The sequence below is a fragment of the Peromyscus californicus genome, unplaced genomic scaffold (assembly GCF_007827085.1).
Source record: "Peromyscus californicus insignis strain IS unplaced genomic scaffold, ASM782708v3 Scaffold_8__1_contigs__length_139910024, whole genome shotgun sequence".
NCBI classification, from domain to species: Eukaryota; Metazoa; Chordata; class Mammalia; order Rodentia; family Cricetidae; genus Peromyscus; species Peromyscus californicus.
Window position 1 is genome coordinate 122,613,912 of NW_026294606.1, and position 14,987 is coordinate 122,628,898.

General features: G+C 49.5%; 1 long non-coding RNA gene across 1 annotated transcript in view; it reads right to left on the reverse strand.

The window, feature by feature from the left end:
* Positions 1-11,639, reverse strand: part of LOC128104724 (uncharacterized) — a 98,570-nt gene extending 86,931 nt beyond the window's left edge. The window contains exon 1 of the long non-coding RNA XR_008216079.1: positions 11,545-11,639. This is a non-coding gene — a long non-coding RNA (uncharacterized LOC128104724). The remainder of the gene's footprint in view (positions 1-11,544) is intronic.
* Positions 11,640-14,987: the final 3,348 nt, after the last annotated feature.

Sequence of the window (14,987 nt, forward strand, 5' to 3'; positions counted from 1 at the left end):
TATATAACCTCACTCAGAAACTGGGCCTCAACCCAGGAGGTCAACATTTTCTTTATTTAATTAGTCTTTTAGGCATTTAAAAGCACATGCATATTTAAAAGGAAAAAAGTATAATTCAGATCTGTAGGAACAACTTGAAACATTTCACCATCCAAGTTCACCTGAGTTCTTCCTTTCTGTCTTTTGTTCTGGGGGCATGTTTTCTGTACACAATTTTCGGGTGAGCAGTAGACACAGTATAGAAGTTGTCTGCACAGGGGTCGATGAACCCTTTGTCTCAGGGAGGTGATGAATTTCACTGAACCTGGTTGTGCCCCGGTGAGGACTCCGAGCAGCAGCTCCCATCAGGCCTGGGCCATTCCAAGGCTACCCTGACCCCTGCCGCTCCTACCCAAGATTTGTCCTTAGACTCCAAAGCCACGAGGGCGTGGTTCGAGCGCCAACTCAGCCTCAGCGTCCAGCCGGGAGTTCGGGAAAGCCCCTGCCTTTGGATCTGACGTCGCGGGATGGGGCCCCCAAACTAGAGGGAGTGGGCGGAGTGGGGGTACAGTGCAGATGCCTTGGTTCCCGTTCACCTTCGGAGTCTTTTCCTGCCACCCTGCCTGCGACAGTTATTTCTCCCAAGAGTGAGCACCGGATGAAGAGGCCAGACGCTCCTCGGTTGCTGAGAGGCTACGGTCTCTCTGGTCTCGCATGCAGTGTTGGGGCAGCGCTCCGGGCTCCCGCTCGAAGCCTGGGGATGTCGGGGCGATCCCTGGGCTGCGGCCACCGCGAGGGGCCAGGCAGTGACAGCGCCTCGGCCACCATCCCCGGCCACCGCGCGGCAGCTGGGCCCGCGCGCTCCTAGGTTGCCGCAGGCCGCCCGGGTCCCCAAGTCTCGCTGGCCGCGCGCTTCCCAGGGGGCTGCGAGGCCGTTTCCGCGAGGGGGCAGGGGCGGGCGCTTTTCTCTATCCCTCCAACCTCCCTTACAGCGTTTTCTGCAAGTTAAGGCGAACTATAGTAACTTTGGGTTCAGCCAGGTTTTCGAAGGACACCTAGGCCCCCATGATAGAGTCGCGGTCCCGGTGTCTCTGTGCCCCTCCTCCTGCCTTTTGTCCAGACCTATCTGTGTATCGACTGATTATCATTCTAATGTATCGATCACTACCTGCCCATTCCTCTCCAAGTCCATTCCAAACCCAGAAAGCGCGGAGCCCAGAGATAAACAAGCTTGGCCTTTGATACTCATAGAGCAAGTGGGTGGGTTCCGGCAGAAGATGCAAATGTGCCTTGCCCATCTCCGGTTCTGCCACCGAGCCTCCTTTTCCCTTGCAGGACAGCATGCTAGTTTGGAACCAGGTTGGCTGAACTAAGAAGGGTGGTTGCAGACTGGAACTACAATTAAGTTCACAAAATTTTAAAACTAAATATACTCACTTTGGTGACTTTTTTTAAAAAAAAAAAATGTGAGTTGTGAAGATCCCTAAAAATTCACTGGTGCCAATGGCCCAAAATTTACCAACTTTAAGGACTTGTTTATGCTTCTTGACCGCTGTGTCACTGTCTTTCCCTTCTCTTCCTGTATGATTCCTTCCACCCCTTTCCCTGTCCTGCTTCCTCTCCTCCCCCAATAAGGGCCTCCCTTCCTGGAAAACACCCTTGGAAAAGCAGTTGATGATTGACAGGGACCTGGGAAGGAAAAGAAGTTACCACCCATGCTGGCGGAAGAATACCTAAAGATCCTCAAGTAGGGGGTCTGCGAGGAGGGGGCAGGGATATGGAAAAAGGGGCCTTGCAGATCTACTGGAGATAAACCGAAGCGAGCTTGGGGCTTTGGCTGTTCACATCCTCACTTCCCAGTTCAGAGTTATAAACCGCTGTTAGGGCGTGAGGAGGCAACGACATTTTTAAGTTATATATTTGCTTTTTAAAAGCGTTCAAACAGAAAGTCTGAGATGATTTGCAGTTCACATAGACTTCTAGCAGTAGGTTATTTGCTTATTGTTTTTGGCGTGTTGAGAATGTCAAGGAAGAGAAGTCTAAAAGAGAAAAGGCAAAGAGCTCCCACTCTGTTCGAACTTCGCAGTTCTGTTGGAAAAAACAAAGCCATGGGCTCTCTGCTAGGAGTGACACACTCCACCCCGGATGAAACAGACGACAGAGGGGTAACAACGGGGAAAGCAGCGTCAAGGGAGTTTCAAGGGGACCCTCCGTAAGGCAGCAATCTGAGATCCACGGAAAAGTGGGAGAGGATAAGACAGGAATGAGGTCATCTGGTCCAGACCCCAGGAAATATGTTGAGATCAAAGGCTGTACTGTTAGAGTAAACAAAATAGGACCCACTGGGCCCTGCCGATATTTTCATCTCGGTGCTAAGAAGTGCCAATCTAGCCAGCTCGGTCTGATGAAAGAGGGCTAAAAATTACAACTGTAAAAACGACTGAGTAGAAAAATGTCCTCTCAACTGTAATAGGAAGATAACGATTTAGATTTGAGCTCAAGAGTAACAACATGCAGGCCCAGATCAACATAAACGTCCTGGAATTTTAGCACTAAGTAAATTATCTAATCCTAACCCACTGTCCCTTCCTCCTCGTCTCCCCCACCACGTCCTGTGCAGTTGAAAATGCCAGATAATTTACATTTTAAAAAATTGTTAAATTTTAACTACAGTCTAAGAACGTTGCAGGAGGCCTTCTTTTGGAAGCACTTATTTTACATTCCTTAAGGATCCATCTCTTTTTTTGTCTCCCTAAGCAGTCCTCCTGTCCCTGTGGCTTGCCCCCTGAGTGCCTGTTGGGTGTGTATGCGCTTTTTAAGCTTAGTCTTAAAGTTTGGTCGTTTTCCACTGAAAGACGAGATTGACAGAGGCTGAGAGCTTATGTCTATAAACCTAGCTTTGGATCCACACAATTCAGCAGTGGCTGATATTTTAACAGCTAAGCCCAAGTCTGTGTAAGACGTTCTTTCACCGCCGAGCTGATGGCCTTTAAACCAACTGCCAAGGAACATGGGGTGGATAGAAACATCCAGAAAAGGGACAGGAAATCCCAGAGAAGGAAAATTCACCCGGGCTAAATCCAGGGCCCTAGATCCTTGCTGTGTCTGGTTTCCTCTCAACTGTTTAAACATATGATTTGGCTTCCCTGGGTTTCTGCATCCATCTGAGCTCAAGTTGAATAGACTGGTAGATGATGTGTTGGCTTGGCTGGGCCCTCTGCGAATCAGGACACTGAGGTGCTGAATGTGAGGAGCCCTTATAGACACCCCCAGGAACAGGCGCTCCTCTGTGTGGGGCCCTCCCTTTTCCTCCAGGAGGGCAACTCCGGGATCAACCGTTTATTTCGGTTTTTGTGGAGGGCTTTGCAGATGCACAAATCACAAAGCTGGAAGTCCCACAGAAGTCTCTCTCTGTTGGAGGCAGAGTGGACCTCACCCAGCCTCAGGAAGCATAGCTAAATCCTGACACAGCAGTCTGTCAGGGCATGGATGAGAGACTGGAGTCACACAGATCATAATCATGGCTCCCTTTGGTAGGAGGCCTAGATGGCCCCTGTGAACATGGGGGAGATTGTAACTGTGGCCACCTAATTCCTGATGTTCACAACAGGAAAAGAAAGGCTGACCCGATGGGCCTGTAGTTCTCCTTCTGCATCCCAAACTTTGGGCTTTTCTAAGTGTCTATCTTGTATGTGAGTCACAAAAATCCATTTGACAGATGGCAAAACTGAGGTCCCAAAAGCAGTGACTTGGGGGCTGGAGAGATGGCTCAGCAGCTAAGAACACTGCTTGCTCTTCTGGCAGCCCACAGCTTCAGTTCTAGGGGATCCGACACCCTCACACAGACATGCAGGCCAAAACAAACAAACAACAACAACAACAACAACAACAAACAGAAACCCAGCGGCCAGCTGGACTAACAGGAGAGCTAGAGCCGCCCTAGCTTGAGAGCCTGCCTGGGCATTCTGGGGTGTTGACCCGACAGTGGTTTGGTTTCCCCATCCTGCATTGTACAAGCTTAGACAGCCCTCATCAAGCCGTTGGTCCCTCCAGACTCCTGCTACTGTCACAGCCTCCTGTGATGAAGTGTCTCCAGTTCCTTATTCAGTGATTTAGGTGAGTCCCCTTTTAAAGCTCCAGTGGATTCATGCCCAAAGGAATGGGAAACGCAAGCTTCGGTTTTCCCCAACAGCCTTAGAATCCTGCACAGGAGAAACTGGTGAACAGCTGAAGTGCCCAAGCCAGTGACACGCCCCAAATCAAACAACCTGAGCGTGCCCTGCTCTGCCCCTCAGCTACATTTTCTTCTACACTGCTGCCACTTGCCGTCCACGGAGTCTGTGGGTCTTGGAAGGTTTTATTGAGGCCTCATCCCTACTTCCTTACCAGGCACCACACACACTTGAAATCACCAGGGTTTCTCAGCCTGGCTTGTGATTCAGGACGTGGCGACATCAGTACCACAGGCCCTCCCCAGCGCTCTGTTCGAATGTGACTGTCTCCTGAAGCTTAGGTCTCACCTGTGTGTCCATGTGCACACAGGTGTGCCCAACGTCGCATCTGTTAGTGTGGTTGTTAGCACACACAAAAAAAAGTTCAAGGGCCAAGCATGGTGGTGAATGTCCTGTAATTAGAACACCCAGAGGGCAGAGACAGGAGGATCACTGTAAGTTCCAGGCCAGCTGCAGAGTGACCTCCTGTTTAAAGAATAAACAGTTTTCCAGGGTATAGTTAAGTAATACATGCCTACAATCCCAGAACCCGAAAGACTGAGACAGGAGGATCACTACTTACAGGCCATTCCCGTGTTACACAGGGAGACCGTTAGGAGGGGGAAGCAAAGGAACAGAAGTTGGAAGGTCACCAAGGAAGGTCTCCTGTCTGATTTTCAGTTGACGCGGTAGAACAAGGACAGGCAGAACCGGGCTGGGACAGAGAGACGACGAAGGCACAGGCAGATGGTCCGGGTACCTAAGCTCTCTTGAGGACACTCATCCATTAGGTAGCATTTTCTAGCCGCTCCTGTCCCTGAGAAGGAGGCCATCAGCTGGGCTCCCAGTACTGCCTTGTGGTGTGTGTTCTTCTTGCCCAGGCTGCTTCCACTGGAGGGTTTTAATAGCATTCTGTTGTGGAGAGGATTTCTCCTTAAACACACACTAATGCAAAAGAGGAAACAAAAACTGTGAGTGGGAACGCTTAATTACACAGCACGCCGCACTGTCCCTTTAAGACCCCTCCCCCATTGGTAATTGGGCCCAGCTCTTGGGTAACTAAGATAACATCCCTCCCAAATCCTGCCATTTCTAAGCATCCCAGTCACAGTACTCAGTGTGGAGTTTACCATGGCCTAAGAGCAGAGTCGTCAGAAGGCATGCTGGGAAGAGTCCTTAGGAACAACTCCTCAGGGGGGGGCTGGGCTGGTGACTCTATGGTAGAGGACTTGCCTAGCTTGCACTAGGCCCTGGGTTCAGATCCCCAGCACAGCAGAAAGGAGGAAGGGAAAGGAAACACTGCTCCAAGAGGTTGTGTGAGGACTCCAGCACATAGGATTCTAACACAGCAACAGTCACTTAAATTGCTCTTTTCCCCTTTGGTTCTTCTGAAATAAGGTCTTGCTATGTAGCCTAGGCTGGTCTCAAACTGCCAAAATGTATGCCTTGGCCTGCAAAAGCTGGGCTCTCAGGAATGTACCACCCCATCTGTCCACTTGCCTGGTCTCCAGAGCTGAGACTGACCAGCAAGGAACTTGTTTGACTGCATAGAAGTTTGTCTAAGGTCCAGCGCCTCACTTTCTTAGATTTAACCCTTTACAGTCTGAGGGCAGACGTGATACCGAAGTCAGTTGGAAGACTCAAGGTCAGAACACACCCTCTCAGCCTGGCTTCTCAGCACAGCCTTTCTTAAAGGACAAGCAAGTTACCACAGGAGTCAGCACCGGATCATCTCTCCCTCTCTGCCTCCCTTCCCTTTGCTGGGCTTCTTGCCCACAGCGGCCTCCAAGTTTCATCAAGGAACTCACTTTGGCAGAGAGAAGGCAGATGCTGTGTGCTGGTCCCAAGCCTGGGTCTCAGGACATGACATATTTCTGCATGTGATCTTGCGACCAGCTAGCCTCAGAAAGAAGGAAAAGGTTGCTTGGAGGAGCCTTCTCTCGCCAAGCCAGCCCTGCATCAGCCAAGTCTCAGCCACAGGCACCTGAGTGTTTTATGCTGTTGATTTTGGAAATGATTTCTCAACATCCTTGACAAGCCACCTCACTCTGTAAGATGTGTTTAGTAGCACAAAATGTCACCAACCTAGATACTTTACTTGAATTAACTCTTCGAATCTGAAACACCCACATGATGAGGTACAGTGGGAGCGTCTGTTTGGTGGATAAGGAGACTAACGAAAAGAGAGGTTTGCTAAATGCCTAAGGACACACGTTTGATAAGCAACAACAGAACCCTGCCTGGCCCCAGAGCACTTACAGAGTCTTAAAGACTGAGCTGTTATCACCTTGTCACACATCTTCCCTAGGAACCTGCTACCTGTCCCTCCCTGGCTAGGCCTCAGGCTCAGAGTTACGTCATAAGTCAGTGCCCTTGTCTGACATTCACTTTTCCTGCTAAGAGCCCTCTCTCGGACCCACAGGCAAATGACCTGTCCTCTAAACACCCGCCTGAGGAAGCAACTTCCTATCTGAGTGTCACAGTGGAGACTGAAAGAACAGGGGCTCAGCTGGGTGTGGTGGTGCAAGCTTGAAATTCCAGAAGGCTGGAGATTGAGGCAGTAGGATCCTGGGTTCCAGGTCAGCCAGGACGGCTTGGGTAAACCCTTTCTCCCCCTAATTCCAGCATCTTCCTTCAGGGTCCAGGGGTGCTTTTTGCATGTGATAATTATTACCTACTCACAGAGACCTGACTCAAATTTAGAGATACATTCCATAGGAAATGATCCTTCCAGCTAGCTACAAATGTGTGTGTGGGGTTTTACCTGCTGGCACACTCCTCTTTTTCTGTGTATTTTCAGGCTACACGCCATCTAGTCATTACAAGTTGCTGTCACTGGGAGGGGAACATTTGCAGGCATGAGCAGCTGCTGTGTCTCGACTCTGTGTAAAAACAGTCACTGCAATCCACACGTTCTCATTTGCACAAAGCTAGATTTGAACATTCCTGGAAAATCAAGGATGTGCTTAGAGGAGGCATTCGCATTTAGGAAATTTGGGGATTCTGACAGTATAGGTCCCTTGAAGAGATGTGTTATGGGGGCATGACAGGGCCTGAGAAGATTGCCAGGATGGGTGTCTTGATCTGGTTTCCGTCGCTACAACAGACTATCGGAAACTGAAAGCATGTTTGGGGGTCAGGGTGTGAGGCAAGCCCTTACAGTCCAACACTGACCCTTGATCTCGGACAAAAGAATGCGAAACAGTAAGACTGGAGGTTTATCAAACTCCTTTGGTTTGCGGTTCCAGGAGCTGGAAGTCCAAGATTGTGTGGCCACAGTGGGCAGGATGGCAGCCATTGCAGAAGCAGATATGACAGACATCCTCCAACAGCCCAGCAAGGACCTCATTCCTGAGGGCCTGCTCTCCTCTTCGCCCCACCCCCCCAGTAAAAGCACCAATCAGGATGTTTCAGGGATGGCAAGCTATATCCACCCACGGCTCGCCCACCTGAGCCTGACAGGAGATGAAACAGCAGAGGGTCTGTCTTGGTTTGGAGACTTGTGGTCTGAAGTCACATTGGCAGAGCTGTACCCTCTCTGGGGGAGAATTTACTCTGCCTGTCCTAGCATCTGCTGTTGCCTGAAAGGCTCGGCACCTCAGGGCTTGCAGATACAGCCTTTCAACCTCTGCCTCAACAGCCTGCACATAGCAAGCCTTTGCTGTCTTCACACTGTCTCCTTTCCTCGTGTTTATCCACTTCTCTTGTGAGGACGCCCACCATGTTGCAGCATCTAGACCTCCTCTTCACTTGATCCCACCTGGAAAGACCTTATTTCTACATACAGCCCTGGGCACAACTACCAGTTGCCCATCACAGTAGCCCAGGTGAGACTCCAAGAGGACCTGAGGGAAAAAGCCCAAGGGGAAGGGGCCCTGGGGGACTTCCAGCAGATTCCACCAACCCAACAAGCAGTGTGTTCGGAGCTGCAAAAGCTCCTGGGGAGGCAGCCGCAGCCTGCAGACTCCCGCCACTCACTCAGTGCGTGTTTCCCTTGGCGCCTGTCGCCTGGCTAACAAATGTGAAAGCCTCGCCAGCACTTAAAACTTGAAGGTCTCATTCCAACGCTCTAGTTTCCAGGGATTTTTTTTTTCCAGTCAGTTGAGTGTTGTCTCCTTCCCACATCTCAACAACCGTGGCAGAGGGAGCTAAGGGCTTCTCTCTCCTACGGGGGACTCCTACAGTTCCTCCCAAGCTGTCCAAGTAGCTTGCCCAACACATCACCAAGGCCCTTGGTAGCATGAGGTACCCTCGGGAGGAACCAGACAGGACCTTCCTGCAGAAGGGAGTTCTCCCTGGAGATGTTCAAAAACAACAGGATTCCTGAAGCCAGGCCTTCTGTGGGGATCATCCTGCCCCCCCCCCCCCCCCCGCCCCAAGGCTGTGCTTTCCAAAGCTGTCCCTCTAACTCTGCCGAAGGGGAAGGGACACACGGTAGTGCCACACCTCCCCACAGATGAAGAGACGAGGCCTGGGGAACTGACACTTTTCTAAGATCTGTCTGGAGCGGCTGAGTAAACAGCGGAGAATCATTCTATTCAGGATTTAGGCTGGGGAGATGGTTCACCAGGTGAAGGCATTTGGTGTGTGAGCCTGCTCACCTGAGTTTAATCCCCAGAACCCGTGTAAAGGTGGGAGGAAAGAACTGACGCCACAGAGTTGTCCTTTGACCTCACCACGGCATGCACAGCCCCTTGCTCACATAATAATATATTTTTAAAGAGAATTATATCCTGGATTTTTCAGACTAGGAGAAAGGATAAATAAAATGTGGTAGATATATTCAATAGAATACCGTTCAACCATGAAGAAGAATGAAAGAATGTCATTCGAAGGAAAATGGATGAAAATGTAGATAATCATATTAGGCAAAATAAACCAGACTTAGACAAATACTGTATGAGCTGTCTTGCATGAGTGATCTAGATTTATCTTAAAGACATGAATGAAAGCAGAAAGAGATCAATGGGAGGAGAGGCGGGAACAAAAGAGAGCAACAGAGGGTAAATAGAATCAAAGTGGAGCGTATCTATCATGTATGGAAGTGTTTAAATGGAAGTCATTGTTTTACACAAATAATACATTAACAAATATGAATAAATCTGAGATTCCGCTCTCCAAGCCTGGTATTTACAACCAGAGAGTACCTATTCCAGAAGTTGTGTCTTTCCTATGGCAAGAAACTTGTATCATCTTTAGCAGGTTCGCTTCAGACTCAATCACAACAAAGACATAAACAGGTTAGCTCCCCGCAGAAGGGCGTTAAGTAATCCAGAAAGAACTGTGTTCTATGGTGCAGAGCTCAGGCCCGGGGCCTTTCACAGGCTAGGCGAGCCCTGTACCAGGGATCCTCATGCTCACACTGAAGGGAGCAGATTCTACCCACAACTCCCCTCCCACTCCTGACTCCCGGCTTCCCTCTGTCCTCACCTCTCACCTCCCGTCATCAAATAGTAAAAAGTTTAGGCTGAAGTTTGAGAGTGGTTTGTCCTCGTCGAAAATGTTGACCCAGTCCCCGTGAAGGTTTTGAGAGATCCTGGGGGGCCTGAGACCTTTGTGAGGCATTGGAGTGTTGGGGAATTTGCCTTCATGAAGGGATGGGTGCAGTTCCCTCGAGAATGGGTTAGCTGCACAAAAGCAGGTTTCAGAAAGAGAGAGAGAGAGAGAGAGAGAGAGAGAGAGAGAGAGAGAGAGAGAGAGAGAGAGAGAGAAGTGTGGCTTCCTCAGCTTTCTCCTGCTTCCTGACCTCACTTCCCCTTTCTACCACGAGGCCCTCCCTTGACAGCCAGGCAGAGAGGGGCACCTTCCAAGCCTGTTGAGCCATTATTTGAGGTCAACCCTTTTTCTTTATAAAATGCCCGGTCTCAGGAATTCTCCTATAGCGACAGAAAACAGACTGAGACAATTAGTAAACCATTAAACACTTTCTCAATGCCAGGCAGCTTGGCAGGCATGAGAACTGCTCCCTGGTGCTCACGACACAGCGGAGGTCACTGTGTAAGCCGGAAGAGTGCAGAGAAGAGTCCAGAAGAGTGCAAAGGACACTGGAGTATGGCCACACTCAGGGAAGGCGCTCATGAAAGCCTTCTCAGTCCTGGTATGACAAATATCCAGCACCTCCCCTGCCCGGGGCATTGTCTGCTGCGCAGGGAAACATCAGCCACAAAGCCAAGCTGGCTCCTGTTGACTCCAGTCCTGCAGACTGCCCACAGGAGTAGCCCTCCAGGCTCCAAGTTGCTTCTTAAGGAGCTGCTGCTCCAGCAGGGATGAATGCTGGAGACCCTGGAGGCCGCTGCAAGACGCTGGCATTCTGCACCTTCAGCACAGAGCAGGGCCAGCCGTGAGACCAGACACTGCGCCTTCAAAGGCCATGCCCTGAACTGGGAGCCTTCCTTCCGCAGAAAACTTCTCAGTGACAATGCAGGCCCCAAAAGAACACAGTTCTTGTCCCTCAGAGAAAATTTAGCGAGTCATTCCTTTCTGCCCCTCCTTGAAGAGTGGTGACACAAAGCTGAGAAAGTCCGTGGGTCAGGGGGCTTGACCAACATGGGGGAAACTTGGAGGTGTCCACCCTGCTTCTGTTCTTGGCCCTGTTGGACCCACATTTAGCTTCCTTTCACAGCAGAATGCTGATGGAGATGGGGCCTTTCCTAACTCTTGGTCTTTCTGTAACACTCTGGAGGAAACAAAACGTTTACTCGAGGATTAGAGAGGGCTGCTAGAAATAACAGCTTCACCAGCTCCAAGGACAAGGCCGTCAGGGGCCACAGGTCAGCTGAAGGACGTGCTTGAGTAGGGAGCCCTGCAGGGTAGACAAAGGTGCACCGCACTGTGGCCTTTTCCCTGAGAACTGGAAGGAGGCAGGGTCTGTCCTGAAATCAGCACAAGCTAGAGCATAAAAAAGGGAGAAGCCAGATTCACGAGGGGGCAAGGCAGAGCGATTTTAAAACGTATTTATTGTTGGGAAAGGGGCGGTGAGAGTGGGTGAGCATAGGTGAGCGGGAGTGTGGAGGTCAAAGGGTCAGAGGGTCAGAGGTCACCTCTTTCCTTTCACCAAGTGGAGTCAGGGGATCGAACTCAGGATTGGTGGCAATTGTATTTATCTGCTGAGCAGCAGCCCCAAGATATACATGTATTTTTAAAAATGTGGAGCACTAACCCAGCATAGTAAATATTTATAAATAGCTTTCCCTTCCTTCATTTCTTCCTTCCTTTCTTCCTTCCTTCCTCCCTTCCTTCCTTCTTTCCTTCCTTCCTTTCTCTGTCTGTCTGTCTCTCTCTTTCTTTTTTTTTTTTTTTTGGTTTTTCGAGACAGGGTTTCTCTGCGTAGCTTTGCGCCTTTCCTGGGACTCACTTGGTAGTCCAGGCTGGCCTCGAACTCACAGAGATCCGCCTGGCTCTGCCTCCCGAGTGCTGGGATTAAAGGCGTGCGCCACCACCGCCCGGCCTGTCTCTCTCTTTCAAGACAGGATCTCACTATGTAGCTCTGACTGTTCTAGAACTCACTACATAGGCCAGGCTGGTCTAAACTCACAGAGGTAAGCTTACCTCTGTCTTCTGAATCCTGGGATTAAAGGTGTGAACCACCACACTCACAAATAAATACCTATTTTAATAAGGAACTTTCCTTTCTTTAAAAAACAAAACAACTAAAGACAAAAAAAGGAAAAAAAAAATGCCTTATCTATTGCCCCGAGATGAATCTTTGTAAAGCCATGTCTAGATTCTAAGGTGGCGGTCCACGGCCGTACTTCATTCAGTCCACGGAGAAGAGCCACCATTCAGTCCACGGAGAAGAGCCATGTACTCAACCATAGCTACACTTGTCTTCTATATCATGGCTCCTTCATCCCAGAGAAAAAATGATGGTATAATCAGATCCTTTGTTGTTCGGTTATCTTTTTTTATTTTATTTTTTTCCCAAGACAGGGTCTCTCTGTGTAGCTTTGGAGCCTATCCTGGAACTCACTCTGTAGCCCAGGCTGGCCTTGAACGCATAGAGATCCACATGCCTCTGCCTCCCGAGTGCTGGGATTAAAGGCATGCGCCACCACCGCCCGGCCTCAGTTATCTCTTATCACTAAATAAAATCACATAGTACCCATCCCCTCTAGGTGTAGATAGTTTTTTGAAACAGTCTCACTGTACTCCTCAGATTGACCTTGAATTTGAGATCCTCCTAGGTCTCAAGTATGGTGGATTACAGGTATGTCCCATTATGCCTAGCTCCTGTCCATACTCCCTTGTGAAGTACAATGTACTGGTCGAGACCAACTCTTCTCATACTTTGCCAGCCATCAGACCACTTGAGATGCCGCTAATGAAACACAGGTCTGGCACGTTGGTCTCTCTGCTTTAGGTATACAATTTTCTAGTATCCCAGAATCACTTTGAAGACAGATCCCAGGGCCCCGGGCTCCAAAGTCTGATTTACCTCTGCCACCTCTGTGGTTAGACCCAGGCCTGACGCAGGAGACTGGAAGCTGCCTCTTGCCCCTTGGCAACCCTCAATCCCTACCCACACCCACGCCTCAACGCCACTCCTCACAGCTCTCCTCTTTGTCTGCAAAACTGCAGCTTCAGGCTTCGTCAATTTGTTCCCCCAAGTCTTTCCACTCTTCAACTTGTTCTTTGCTGCGAGTTCAGAAACGACTTCCCTAGAGGGGCCTTGGATGACCAGTTGTCTTGCCTCATTGTATATGTTTATTGTATTTGTTTATTGGTTTCCTGTCTTCTTCCTAAGGACAGGGACTCCACCTACTTCTCCATCGATGAATTTCCCCGCCCTTAGTGCAGTGCTGGGGTCAGGGCTGAGTGTGTGAGTGAGTGCTCGGTCTGAGAAGCAAGGTGTATGTAAACAATTCTGACCTTGGAACCTTAGCCCCGGAGTGAAGCAGATGATGTGAGTGTTTAATGAGTAGGATGGTCGGTAACAGGAATAGGAAAGGGGTTGCTTCCGGCGTGGAAGAAAGCCAGACTTAGAGCAGAGGATGGCAGTGTGAAGCTTCCCAGCCTGGGCTAGTCTGATGGGCAATGCAAGACTCAGGTAAATAGTTTGGAAAAAAACAAAGCTTAAGTAAGAAAGTACATACTACATTATCCTGCTGCCCAGAAATGACTACGGCTTTAATTTTTGTGCTTTTACCTTTGGGGACGTTTTTAGTGTTTTCAGATGTGGACACTGGACAGAATACAGGTGGCACGCACATTCTCATGCCCTGCTTCACATCACAGGGTGGGCATATTCTAGAGCCTAGAAAGTGTCTTTAAAGCGTTTTTAATGGCTGCTTAACATTTTGTTACAAGGTGAAAATACATTATTTTTTCCCCTTTTACTTTATGTTCAGAAAGGCACTCTTTTGCAGGAGTCCCCTCTCAAGTGGAGCAGAAATAGCTAATACATGGCTTTTCCCCTTGATGAGAGCAGCAGTTTTCAACTAGTAACATTGGCCCCAGAAGAGACACTGGAGACACCCAGAGACGTCTTTGGTTGTCATGACTAGAGAGGACATGAGTACAGGGTAGAACCTGGATGCTGCCCAGCCTCCCGAGACACAGGGCGTCAAAAGGGACTGCCCAGCTCAAAGTCAACAGTACAGGCCAGAAACTTACTGTCCAGGACAGTGTCAGGTTAATATTCAACAGCCACTCAAAACTCCAATTAGCATTCTGCCATCAGCCTGTAGGACTTTGCCCCGGGATTCTGCCTCACAACCAGGTCTCAGGAAACTGGGTGACTGCTCCAAGAACTTGGAAAAACAGTTGGTTAACTTCCACCGAGCGCCCGAAAGTGGAAGCAGTCAGCTTGCTTGTGGGCTTGCTTGGCTGTGCTAGGAACCAAGGCTAGGGTGCTAGAAAGGCAGTCTACCAGGGAGCCACATCCTCAGCCTGAAGATGTCTTATAACTATGAAGTTTCAGGGAGGACTTGCAACATTCCTGGAGCTCTTCCTTTTGGACCCATGGTTTCCTGTAAACACCAAGACACAGAGTCGGTGTCGCAAACCCTGAGAAAATTACCTGAACCCAGGAAACATTTTCTGCCTGAGGCAGAGAAGGGATCTGGTCCTTACAGAACTAGAGTTTCAGAATTCCAAAAGAGGTTTTGGTTAAAGGTGGGTGTTTGGAATCCAGTCCCCCACCCCCAACCCAAATCTTTTCTTAAGGAGAGGAGATTAGATCTTTGATAACTTTAGCAGGGCCTGGAGGTACTGGGAACCCCACCCTAGTATGCAGACACTGGAACAGCCTCCTTCCTCAGTTAAGAAATCCACATGCCCTTTCCCCCAGTTTTAAATCTTTGAGACTTTGCCTGACCTTTGCAGAGAAAATTGGTATAGAGACAATTTATGATGTCTCCACACTCACCACGGAAGATCTAGACACAGAAGGAGTGTCTGCTGTCCCCTCCCATGGGCTCACGTTCTTTTCTAGATTGATTGTGAGTGGAGTGTAACTCGGAAATATTTGGAATTGCATTTCAAATAGTGAAAGTATTAAACCTACAGTAGCCTTCCTAAGGAGGTGTCAGGTCTGAGCTGTCAAACTCAGCAAAACCAGAAGAAGTGGGCTTCAGCCGTGGGGGTGCATTCTCTGCTCTCACGGGTGAGGAGAGAACACTCTGAAGCACTGCTTATGGGCAGCTTTGCCTCCGCATTTTACCTGCCTCCTCTCCAGAGCCGCAGCCCTGTGGAGAGCAGTCAGGAGAGGCTGCTGTATGAACAGAAGCCATCCAGCAAGTTACATCAGCTAATGACCCATGCCTCGGAGAAGGGGAGGGTGCAAAGAGGCAGCCTAGA